The 13,192-nt window shown below is 39.4% G+C and overlaps 2 long non-coding RNA genes across 2 annotated transcripts; both read right to left on the reverse strand.

The window, feature by feature from the left end:
* Positions 1–1,586: 1,586 nt before the first annotated feature.
* On the reverse strand, positions 1,587–12,157 carry LOC131805746 (uncharacterized). The gene is made up of 2 exons (XR_009343805.1): positions 11,776–12,157; positions 1,587–1,967 (listed from the first exon to the last, which is right to left on the reverse strand). It is a non-coding gene; the product is annotated as an uncharacterized LOC131805746 (long non-coding RNA).
* Positions 7,773–9,063, reverse strand: LOC131805745 (uncharacterized). Its single transcript, XR_009343804.1, has 2 exons — positions 8,119–9,063; positions 7,773–8,051 (listed from the first exon to the last, which is right to left on the reverse strand). It is a non-coding gene; the product is annotated as an uncharacterized LOC131805745 (long non-coding RNA).
* Positions 12,158–13,192: the final 1,035 nt, after the last annotated feature.

The following is a 13,192-nucleotide window of genomic DNA, read 5'->3' on the forward strand; positions in this document are numbered from 1 at the left end:
ATTTTTATTTCCCGTATAATAAACATAGCATGAGTTTCAATCAAACCTCTGTCTATCTCTTTCTGTCTCAACATTTCTGTACGAACCCCTGGAACCCGGTGAGCTATTCCAGCCCAAGGGGAGAAATCCTGACGTTACAGTGACGCCCGAGCAGGGACAGAAAGAGTTAGACGGCGTACGGGTTTAAAGTGTGATAAGTGAAGTGTCATTGTGTGAGTAAGTAAAGTGCTAAGCTAACGAAAGAGCGAAATGGCATTATAATTGCGTGTCTACTGGGCGTACAGCCTCCGAAAAGACGACCCAAATAGTAATCTAGAGGAATTCGATTGTAAAGTAGAAGGAACCGTGGAAGAACAGAGAAGAAGGTTTATCATGTTCTTAGCCCAGTTGCAAGATCCGGAAATGATGAAGAGACTGCTAGAACTCCAAGCTATTCACGAAAAGGAGACGAAGACAGTACCACCGCGGAAGCTGAGTTAGATGGAAGGCACGGCGCCACAGGTTGCCATCCTCTAGAAGCAGGAAAACACTCGATTTTTAGAGTAACGCTGAGTAGGCTCAGAAGTGGGGTATAAGTTTCAATGGGGAGAGTAAGCCGTTTGAATTCGTGGAGAGACTGAAAGAACGAGTCGAGATGTACCAAATCCTCATTAACGACCTGGTAAAAATGATGCCTGAGGTTCTCCATGGACGGGAGGGATTCCGGAAAGACGTTTTAAAGTTCTTCCTCCCTCCGCAATTTATGGAATACATAGAAGACGAGATACGTCAGAGAAAACAGAATCCTCAGGAGTTGTTTAAAGACTACATGTTGTCGATGCAGGACCTAATGAGGCATACCGACTACACTGAGGAGCAAAGAGTGGAGCAAATGTTTAAAAATGTCCTTCCCGAGTATATGTGGTACATCAGGCAGAAGGATCTGGCGGGCCTACTGGAGATGGCGAAAGATCTCGAAGATATACCATCTATACCAAGCATTGCCTGAGACCACTATAGACAGATCGAGCATGTCGAACCAAGAAAGGACACCGAAAGAGGTTTCTATCCCTCCACTGCCTGTCGTAGATGTGGCCAAGAGAGACAGTTCGCAGCCGACTGCCGTTCTTCTGTGAGTGTTGACGGGGTGGAGATTATTGTATATTGTCGTTAGCAATAGGGAAACTAACAGCGAGCCCTCAGGGAGGTAGGAGATGTGGGTTCCAGGTTTCCTACCACGGCGGAACCTCTCTATAGTTCAAAGACTCACGCTTAATAGCAAATATATAAATTTAGCTGACGGTTCCTGACGGCACATCAATCAAACTCTTTGCGCGGATGTAATATTCGAGAAATGTCGACTCTACATTCCATTGAATTCCTAGTTCTCCCAGACTCAAGTGAGGACATAATCCTGGGATTGGATTTTCTGCTACGGAGTCAAACACAAATCACATGCGCAGGACTAAGTTGTGTTCCCCCGATCCCCGAAAAAAACAAAAATTGCGACACTAGGTTGCTGAAACATAACCATCACCTCAAAATATGTTAAGGTAAACGGACAATAGCTGAGGATATACACACAATAAAAACAACGCTCGATGGTATTATAGTGTCAAAACTTGCATTTTAATTATTATTTTGAAATAAAGAAAAAACTGAAGGGAAAGGTCGTTTTATTATTTTTTTTGTCTCTTGTATGCGATAATACGCCACAACTAAACAAGCCACAGTTTGGGCGAGTTAATGGTAGAAGATTACTTCCAATGCCACTCACTTCGAGTTTGATGAAACATCCAATCAAAACAGTAACTATAACCAAATATTGGAATATGCAGGACAGGTTCTTCACTAACATGGTGATGTTCGAAAACGGCTCCAAAGTTGTGTGACAGTTCTTAGAAGTTGGCTCCCACCGACTGACAAGTTGGAAATCTTCGTTGCGGACTTGAAGTATATCATATTTGCACACCACCCTCCCAAGAGCTCTGGAAGGAAAAAGTCATAAACATAAATTTAAAACAAGTAAAAAAGCTGTAAGTTCGGCCGCGCCGAACTTTGAATACCCTCCACTATTTGGAAAGAATTTTACAAATCTCAAAAAATAAAATCCGTTAAAAATTCTGTTAAAATCTTAAAAATACCGAATGTAGCCGTTATTTTAGGGTATATACGACGACGTGCACCTGCATAGGCAATTTTTGCCATAAGCTATTGTCGCTAAAATCATCAAAGTACCGAATATCGGGAGGTACCGTTATATGCTGACTATGCGAAGACATGGACCTGCACAGACAATATTCTGCCACAGGCTTTAGTATCCATTACGAACTTCAAGTACCAATTCTGAAACAATTCCGGTGAATAATGGCGCTAAAATCATCAAAATACCGAATATCGGGAGGTACCATTATATGGGGGCTATACGAAGACGTGGACCTACACAGACAATTTTCTGTCATAGGCTGTAGTACCTACTATGAACTGTAAATACCAAATTTGAATCAATTCTGGTAAATAATGCCGCTAAAATCATCAAAATACCGAATATAGGGAGGTGCGGTCATATGGGGGCTATACGAAGACGTAGACCTGCACAAACAATTTTCTGTCATAGAATTTAATATCCATTGCGAACTTCAAATACCAAATTTGAAAAAATTCCGGTGAGTAATGTCGCTAAAATCATCAAAATACCGAATATCGGGAGGTGCGATTATATGGGGGCTATACGAAGACGTGGGCCTGCACAGACAATTTGCTGTCAGAGGCTGTAGTATCTATTACGAACTTCAAATACCAAATTTGAAACAATTCCGGTGAATATTGCAGCTAAAATCATCAAAGTACCGAATATCGGAAGGTATCGTTACATTGGGGCTATACGAAGACGTGGACCTGCACAGACAATATTTTGTCACAGGCTTTAGTATCCATTACGAACTGCCAATACCAAATTTGAGACAATTCCGGTAAATAATGGCGCTAAAATCATCAAAATACCGAATATCGGGAGGTGCGGTTATATGGGGGCTATACGAAGACGTGGACCTGCACAGACAATTTTCTGTCATAGGCTGTAGTATCCATTACGAACTTCAAATACCAAATTTAAAACAATTCCGGTGAATAATGGCGCTAAAATCATCAAAATACCGAATATAGGGAGGTGCGATTATATGGGGGCTATACGAAGACGTGGACCTGCACAGAGAATATTCTGTCACAGGCTTTAGTATCCATTGCGAACTTCAAATACCAAATTTGAAACAATTCCGGTGAATAATGTCGCTAAAATCATCAAAGTACCGAATATCGGGAGGTACCATCATATGGAGGCTATACGAAGACGTGAACCTGCATAGACAATTTGCTGTCATAGGCTGTAGTGTCCTTTACGAAATTCAAATACCAAATTTGAAACAATTCCGGTGAATAATGGCGCTAAAATCACCAAAATACCGAATATCGGGAGGTACCATCATATGGGGGCTATACGAAGACGTAGACCTGCACAGACAGTTTTCTATCTTAGGCTGTAGTATTCATTTCGAACTTCAAATACCAAATTTTAAACAATTCCGGTTAATAATGTGGCTAAAATTGTCTAAATATTGAATACAGGGAGGTGCGATTATATGGAGGCTATAGACGTGGACCTACACAGACAATTTTCTGTCATAGGCTGTAGTATCCATTGCGAACTTCAAATACCAAATTTGAAACAATTCCGGTGAATAATACCGCTAAAATCATCAAAATACCGAATATCAGGAGGTGCGATTTTATTGGGGCTATACGAAGACGTGGACCTACACAGACAATTTTCTGTCATAGACTTTAGTATCCATTGCGAACTTCAAATACCGAATATCGGGAGGTACCGTCATATGGGGCCTATACACAAAACGTGAACCTACATGGCTCATTTTCAATACCAAAAGTCCTGCAAACATAATACAGATTTGAGTAAAATTTTATCAACCTATGAAGCAGATTCGTTCGGAAGCTAAAGTGATTTCCACAGACGGACGGACATCGCTAAATCGACAATAAAATTTTATGCTGATCAAGAAAATTTATACTTCGTGGCGTCTAAAATGTATATTTCGAGGTGTTACAAACGGAATGACAAACTTAATATACCCTCCATACTATGGAGGTGGAGGATATAAAAAAAGAAACCACAGAAAATCGGTTTAAAAAAAATACCAAGGCAATCCGAGTTATAATTAAATTATAAAACAAAGAATACAGATCAAATCGATAAGACGGCAAATGTTGGTTCGTAGGCCTCGATGAGACCACATTTTAATCATCGGCTGTTAAAATAACAAAGTTTCCTTTAAAAACAATGAAGTATTCATCTCTCTCGCTCTCTCTCTCCTATGCATAGTCTCTTGATTTCCCATGCCAGACCAGAAGAGGATAGAGCTATGGATAACTGTTGCTTATTTGGCTGCGGTACTAGCTGTTGTGGAATGTTCGACGAAGTTATAGGTCTTAAAGACAAGTTAAATAGTATCAGTCGGTTTTGCCGACAGATGTATACCCCCAGCCTTGAGTTATGATTATTCAAACTGTTAACCCTTTATGAGGAAAGTTCCGAAACACTTGGCCAATATTGACCAATTCGTATCTGACCTAAGACTGATATAAATATAACAATGTGGCAGATTTTGAACTATATCGATATATGCAAAATTTTGAAAAATATGGAAATGTGCGTGACATAACAGCTATAGTCGACCGAAGTATTCCATTTTTATACCCTCCACCTTGGAAAGCAGGGTATATTAACTTTGCCATTCCGTTTGTAACATCCCTAAAATTATACGTCGTAAACCCCACCGAATTTGGCAGAACAATTTGTATTGTGTCTAGGATGATTGGTATTGAAAATGAGATATATCGGTCCACGTTTTGGTATAGCCCCCTTGTAACGGTACCTCCCAATATTCAGATTTTTCATGATTTTTGCAACATTTATTCACAGATTTGTCCCAAAGTTGGTATTTGTAGTTCATATTTGGTTCAAGCTCAAAATCGGATAATGCTTTCTCTTTCTGTGCAGTAAATTATTATACCCTCCACCATAGTATGGAGGGTATATTAGGTTTGTCATTCCGTTTGTAACACCACGAAATATACATTTTAGACCCCACAAAGTATATAGGTTCTTGATCAGCATAAAATTTTACTGTCGATTTAGCGATGTCCGTCCGTCTGTGGAAATCACTTTAGCTTCCGAACGAACCTACTTCATAGGTTCATAACATTTTACCCAAATGTATATTATGTCTGCAAGACTTTTGGTATTGAAAATGGACCATTTAGGTCAACGTTTTGGTATAAGCTCCATATGACGGTACCTTCCGATATTCGGTATTTTAATGATTTTAACGACATTATTCACCGGAATTGTTTCAAATTTGGTATTTGAAGTTCGTAAAGGACACTACTGCTTATGACAGAAAATTGTCTGTGCAGGTCCACGTCTTCGTATAGCCCCCATATAACCCCACCTCCCGATATTCCGTATTTTGATGATTTTAGTGACATTATTCACCGGAATTGTTTCAAATTTGGTATTTGAAGTTCGTAATAGATATTACAGCCCATGACAGAAAATTGTCTGTGTAGGTTCACGTCTTCGTATAGCCCCCATATAACGGTACCTCCCTATATTCGGTATTTTGATGATTGTAGCGACATTATTCACCGGGATTGTTTAAAATTTGGCATTTGAAGTTCGTAATGGATACTACAGCCTAAGACAGAAAATTGTCTGTGCAGGTCCACGTCTTCGTATAGCTCCCACATAACGGTACCTCCCGATATTCGGTATTTTGATAATTATAGCGACTTTATTCACCCGAATTGCTTCAAATTTGGTATTCGAAGTTCGTAATGAATACTACAGCCTAAGACAGAAAATGAGCCATGTAGATCCTCGTTTTGTTATAGCCCCCATATAATGGTACCTCCCGATATTCAGTATTTTGATGATTTTAGCGACATTATACACCGGAATTGTTTCAAATTTGTTATTTGAAGTTCATAATGGGTACTACAGCCTATGACCGAAAATTGTCTGTCCAGGTACATGTCTTCGTATAGCCCACATATAACGGTACCTCCCGATATTCGGAATTTTGATGATTTTAGTGACATTATTCACCGGAAATATTTCAAATTTGGTATTTGAAGTTCGTAATGGGTACTACAGCCTAAGACTGAAAATTGTCTGGGAAGGTCCATGTCTTCGTATAGCTCCAATATAACGGAACGTCCCTATATAACGGATTTTTTTTTTTTTTTTTGAAAATTTCCAAATTCTTTCCAAATGGTGAAGGGTATTCAAAGTTCGACCCGACCGAACTTACTGCTTTTTAACTTATTTTAAATTTATTGAATGAAAACAAAAAATTCGCAAATATCATCAAATTTTTTGGAATAAGTTTAGATTTGTTCGAATTGGTCACCTTTGGCACGAATTATGGCCTTGAAATGGCCAATGAAACCATCACGCCCATTGCCGGCGAAGCGCTTGCTTGAGGTGATCGATCGACACTTTGGTATTTTTTAATGCCAACCTTGTTTTCCAAAATACTCCAGACACAGTAGTCCAAAGGATTGGTATTCGGAGATTTTGGTTGCCATTGTGCGCTGGAAATGAAGCGAGGAACCTCATTTGGTAACTAGTCTTGGGTGGCGCGTGCTGAGTCCTTTGGGAATGTCCAAGGTCTGCGGCCAAAATGTTTGCGTGCCCAAGGCTGTAATACACCCTCCAGAATATTTTCGCGATAATATTTGGCATTTATTCTGATGTCACGGTCGATTAATACGAGCGGAGAGCGACCATCGGCTGTTATGGCGGCCCACACCATCACCATGGCCAGCGCTTGAGTTCTGGTAGCCAACCGAAGGTGCACATTTGCCAGTGCACATTCTTTGGCAAGTAACCACTATCATTTGGTTTGTTTACAAACTGCTGAACAACGAATGTTTTCTCATCGGCGGGAACCAAATTCGATTCGGCAGTTTACCAATTTCGGCCAAGCGAAGCAGCTCTTTAGCTCTTTTGAGTCTATTTTCTTTCTGGTTGCGGTGTAAGTTGTGGCATTTTTTGGAATTTCAATGGCTTTACCCCGTGCTCATTTTTTAATATTTGCCGAATGGAATATTGCGGTGTGTTCAGCTCTCGAGCCATTTGTTGGCCACTGGGACGCAGATTTCGATTAAGTCACTTCTTTAATTTTCGAACCATTTCTGCTGATGTTGCTGTTGTCTTTCGTCCACTTCCTTGACGTCGTCGGGCTACGCTACCAATAGAGTACCGGTAATGAGCGATGGTATGTGACACAAAAGATTTATTCACATTTAAATGATGGAGTGCTCTAACAATAGCCACTTGTGGCTTTCCAGCTAAATATAAGGAGATCACACCATCACGCTTGAATTCCATCACGAATATGTTTTTTTCTGCAAAATTCTCACCAAAATGCTTTGGAACGCTTGTCAACAATATAATGAGCTGTCGCTGGAATAATTTGAACAGCTGTCGGACGCGTGGCTTAGAAATGACAGCAGTCTGAAATTGATTGCAGTTTTCTCATCTCACCCTGTATATTTATATGGTTGTCAAAAAAAGGAATGTACTTTAAGCATGTATTTCACAACGATTTCTGCAACTTCTACATATGGAAAACTTGACATTACATATGTAAAAAAACATTTCGTCTGATAGAGCCTTAATCTGTTGCCTAAGTAGGTAAAATAGGTCCGTGCAATTGCACGGTTATGATATGTATTTTTCAAAAAATTTTAATAAATTTCAATAATTTTTCATTCGACATTTTCAATTCCAAATTCGGCTTGACAGTTCATTGTCCCAGCAGCTGTGTCGATGCGATTGCCTGTATTCTTCTTTTGGAGGCAAATTTCCAAATTTCACATTTCTGCAGCAAAAATAATGTTTCAGTAGTTTCTCCTCGACGTTGTGTGGACGAATTCCAAGTCCGCAAATGTTGTTTTTTTAATGTGGTTTGTTGTTGTTGTTGTTGCTTAAACTACAGCAAATTAAAAAATTGAAAAAAATATTGAAAAATATTGCGTTTGTGAATTCCTGATACTCACCTTTACAATTATCTCCACAACTAAATTTACAGCAGTTATTCTTTGACGCTGTAACTACATCGGCTTGGGTCATGGTAATCAAGAGGTTCAATAATAGAAACACTAGAAAATATAAATTGAATAACTTCATTGTCGTACTTTTTTCGCCACAAGTTGTAGACGAACTAATCAATTAAGGCGCACACAACCATTTAATTTAAGGCAAAATAAAAACAATTCGGGGGAATCACACAAATCGAAACGATTGAAGGAAGGTTTCAATTTGCCATTGTTTACGACACAACTTTGCGGTTTTTGTTGTGAAATTCTGAAAAACCACAATCCATTAACACAAGCCGAGATCGTGAGGATCGTGAGTACAAAAAAGCTATTGCAGGGCATGTGGTCAAAACAATGAAAAGAAAATGTTTCAAATTTGGTATTTGAAGTTCGTAATGGATACTACAGCCTATGACAGAAAATGAGCCATGTAGGTCTACGTTTCGGTATAGCTCCCATATAACGGTAACTCCCGATATTCGGTATTTTGATGATTTTAGCGACATTATTCACCGGAATAGTTTCAAATTTGGTATTTGAAGTTCGTAATGGATACTACAGCCTTTGACAGAAAATTGTCTGTGCAGATTCACGTCTTCGTATAGCCCTCATATAACGGTAGCTTCCGATATTCGGTATTTGGATGATTTTAACGACACTATTCACCTGAATTGTTTCAAATTTGGTATTTGAAGTTCTTAATGGATACTAAAGCCTATGACAGAAAATTGTCTGTGCAGGTCCGCGTCTTCGTATAGCCCCATATAATGGTACCTCCCGATATTGGGTATTTTGGTGATTTAGGCGACATTATTCACCGGAAATATTTTAAATTTGGTATTTGAAGTTCGTAATGGATACTAAAGCCTATGACAGAAAATTGTCTGTGCAGGTTCACGTCTTCGTATAGCCCTCATAACGGTATAGCCCGATAAGACCGAATATCGGGAGGTACCGTTATATGGGGTACATACGATATCGTGGACCTATATATACAATACTCCTCCAAGGTGAAACTTACTCAGAAGTAACTGTTGGAGTGGATTTACAGACAATTTCATTGAAAAATGTGGCTAAGATCACCAAAATACCGAATAATGGGGGGTACCATTATATGGGCGGCTATACGATATTGTGGATTGATATGGCACATCTTCGATCCTATACCCTTCATACTATGCATAGTGGAGACTATAAAATTGTTGTATGTCACGGCGCAATTGCAAGGTGTTCCTGCAAATTTCTAAATTCGTCGACATAATACGGCACAAGGCAAATAATTCTCATTTAGTTGGTAAATCCTATCACAAATACGCTTCGGTTTGGGTTACGCTTCGGACAGGCTTGCCACTGCACATGGGGGAAGAGGATAATTAGTGATTTTATCAATAATTTTCCGTCCTGCGACTAAAAGAATTGTTAGCAGAGACTACCTTTTTTGAACTGGCTGGCTCTCATTCAGTTGAGTGGCTGGCTCATTCATTTAGATAGGGTCTTAGGCTCATTGTTTCGCAAGAGCTTGGGCTCATTCATACAGTATCATAGCTCGAATATTGGTAGACAATTAAAGGTGATCATAAACTGTAGTGCTAGCTAAAATAGTTCCGCAGCCATTGTAGACGAGCCAAATAGCTAAACGCCAACGTGCTCACACAGTAAGCTGCCGAACTAGTTCTGATTGATTTGTGAAGGCAAAGAATTCGCCTGCCGAACATATCCACTGTGATCTCGAATCCCGAACATACCTATCTACCGCGGGCATCTCCGTCCAAGTAAACGGCCGTCCTCGAACGATTATATCACGAGTCCCCACCACGTCTTTGTGACTATGCGGTGCACTAGTACTGTGGTTCTTACAGAAGCCGAATTGATGGCCGGCAATAACTTTGAGAGTATATATAGAAGACTGATAGTTCTATACGATTTGACCTCCGTTGCATCTTTTCCAGATTTGGGAATCATTACTATTTCCGATTCTTTCCATGCAGACGGGAAGTACCCTACTCGAAGAATGTTGTAGTAGGTAGTTGGTAATTTCTTGAGCATTTTTGGTTTGAATTCGGATTTTTTTTTTCAGTTTCGTCGAGGCTATAGAAATTTCGATTTATCGTATTGGATTCGGAACAATGTCGTCAGTAAGAGGTTGAACCACTGTCGATGGTGTAAACACAGATTCAAGGTGCCTTTACTTTTTCTTCTGTAGTTTATGCCCAGGTCCCATTTTCTAGGCGAATTGGAGATTCGTGGGCGATAGGTCTACTCAAGTTTTTTTGCGGCTTTCCATAAGCTGTAATCAGATCTCTCTCTCTATGGATTCTAGGTTATTTAGGAATATTTCTAAGTTTCGCTCTTCGTTTAATCTGAGTGGATGTTTTAGTAGTTTTTCACATTCTTTTAGTTTGTCTCGAAAACTAGGGGAGAGGTGCTTCTGCCATTCTCTTCTGACCTTCCTTTTTTCAGACACGACTCCAGACTTTATGGAAATGTTAAGATTTACATGCGTACTGACATATTTTATGTACTTCATCCAGTTTGTGTGCTTATTTGGCAGTTTGGGAATGGTCTGACGACAAGTCAAACGAGGATACCTCGGAAATCTGTTCCCTCCTAAAAATCTTTGTTACTACTTGATTTCAACTATGGTTTAATAAATAATATTCTCACATATGTATGGACCATCCAAAAAATGCATCCCTTGACGTACAATATCTAATGTCGGAAATAACATAAAATTTTCGAATAAGTTTAGATTTGTTCGAATTGATCACCTTTGGCACTAAATGAAACCGTCACACGCTGCCCGAATGTTGCTCTGCGGTATTTTGGCTCATTCCCGGCGAAGCGCTTGCTTGAGGTGATCGATCGACACTTTGGTATTTTTTAGTGCCATCCCTGCTTTCCAAAATACTCAAGACACAAAAGTCCAATAGATTGGTATCCGCAGATTTTGGTTACCATTTTGCGCTGGAAATGAAGTGAGGAACCTCATTTTGTAACGATTCTTAGGTGGCGCATGCTGAGTGCGATTTTGCTGAGTCCTGATGGAATATCCACCTCACTCTCCAGAATATTTTTGCGATAATATTCGCCATTTATTCTGATGTCAAGGTCGATTAATACGAGCGGAGAGCGACCATCGTCTGTTATGGGGGCCCGCACCATGACCATGGCCGGCGACCAAGTTATCATATAGCCCCCATATAACGGTACCTCCCGATATTCGGTATTTTGATGATTTTAGCGACATTATTTACCGGAATCGTTTCAAATTTGGTATTTGAAATTCGTAATGGGTACTACATCCTAAGTCAAAAAATTAACCATGCAGGTCCACGGCGTCATATAGCCCCCATATAACGGTACCCCCCGATATTCGGTATTTTGATGATTTTAGCGACATTATTTACCGGGATTGTTTCAAATTTCGCGTGTGAAGTTCGTAATGGATACTTCAGCCCATGCCAGAAAATTGTCTATGCAGGTCCACGTCGTCGTATTCGTATTTTTATTATTTTAACAGAATTTTTAACGGATTTTATTTTTTTTTTTTTTGGAAATTTGTACCAAATGGTGGATGGTAATAAAAGTTCGGCCCGGCCGAACTTACAGCTTTTTTACTTGTTTGTTTTTCAATGCTGCTGATGTTGTTGTCCACTTCCTTGACGTCGGGCTAAGCTACCAGTATCACGGTAACGAGCGATGGTACGAGACACAAAAGATTTATTCACATTTAAATGCTGCAGTTCTCTAACGATAGCCACTTGTGGTTTTCCAACCAAATATAAATAAATCACACTATCACGCTTGAACTCCATCACGAATAACTTTTTTCTGGAAAATTCTCACCAAAATGCTATTGTACGCTTGTAAAGAATATAATGAGCTGTCGCTGGAATAATTTTAACAGCTGTCGGACGAGTGGCTTAGAAATGACAACAGCATCTCTCCCTCTGTAAATGTAACGTCTGTTTCACTGAGTGCTTTAACGGTGGCCACACACGTCTTCATTCGTAGGGGCTCTCATCGATGACTGATTCCTACCCTCGTCGTTGTTAGTTCGTCTTGGCTTGTTTATACTTTTTCGTTCGAGTCTGTCCATAGCTGTCCTAAGTGTTAATTGTGAGAGAGGTTACTAGGGTGCATGTTAAGGTGAGGTAAGTGTACCGTGGAAATAGGGGCCTTTCAAAATGTAGCGTTTAGGATTAGACAATAGCTCCAAGGTTGGATGGGCAAAGCGGTGGGGACAAATAGACCAAGTCCCCTGCTCATGGTGCCATTTTATTTATTTTTGCCTATTTCTTTTTCCATCTCCATTGATTGTTGAGAGCTCCCTGAAGTCGGACCCCACCATTAGAGTCATATTAGGCAGTACATAACAAAGGCTCGTGTTTCCTTAAGAAGCTTAGCGTTATACCCCACTGTGTTATACATTATTTCCCATTCTAAATCTCAGAAATATATTTTTTTCCCCGGAAAAGATCAACAATTTTTCCAACGAAATCTGTCAACGTAGTAGCAGATTTTTTTTTGCTTATCAGCTATAAAGTAATCACCGAACGCATCATGCCGATCAGTTTCAAATTAAAATTCACATAAACGAGAATAACATGAAATTCTATTGCTGGGAGCTGTTGCAGCTTTGCCTAATATTGGCTGTGTTCATAATAGCCGCCTCCGTCACAACCGATCCGCCGAAAAGGGGCAGAATAACATTGAGTAGAACAAATTGTGCAACATTTCATTGTGGTTAAGGACAAGGACGACTACGAAATAAAGCTTGAATAGATAAAGAAAAACGGATTTTGTTTTTTTTTTTTTTTTTGGGATTTTTTAAGAAATAATGGATTTGAAAGAGGTGGTGGTAGAGATAAAGAGAGATTTGTGTTTTATTGCATTTTTTATTTTTATTTATGTTTTATTTTATTTTATTTTTTTATTTTACTTTTTATTTTATTTTTTTTTTATTGCATTTTTCCCAACGTTTCGTGATTTTTTTTTAGCGACTTCTTCCGGGGATTACAAGTAAAAAAGCAGT

The sequence above is a fragment of the Musca domestica genome, unplaced genomic scaffold (assembly GCF_030504385.1).
Source record: "Musca domestica strain aabys unplaced genomic scaffold, Musca_domestica.polishedcontigs.V.1.1 6, whole genome shotgun sequence".
Classification (NCBI taxonomy): domain Eukaryota; kingdom Metazoa; phylum Arthropoda; class Insecta; order Diptera; family Muscidae; genus Musca; species Musca domestica.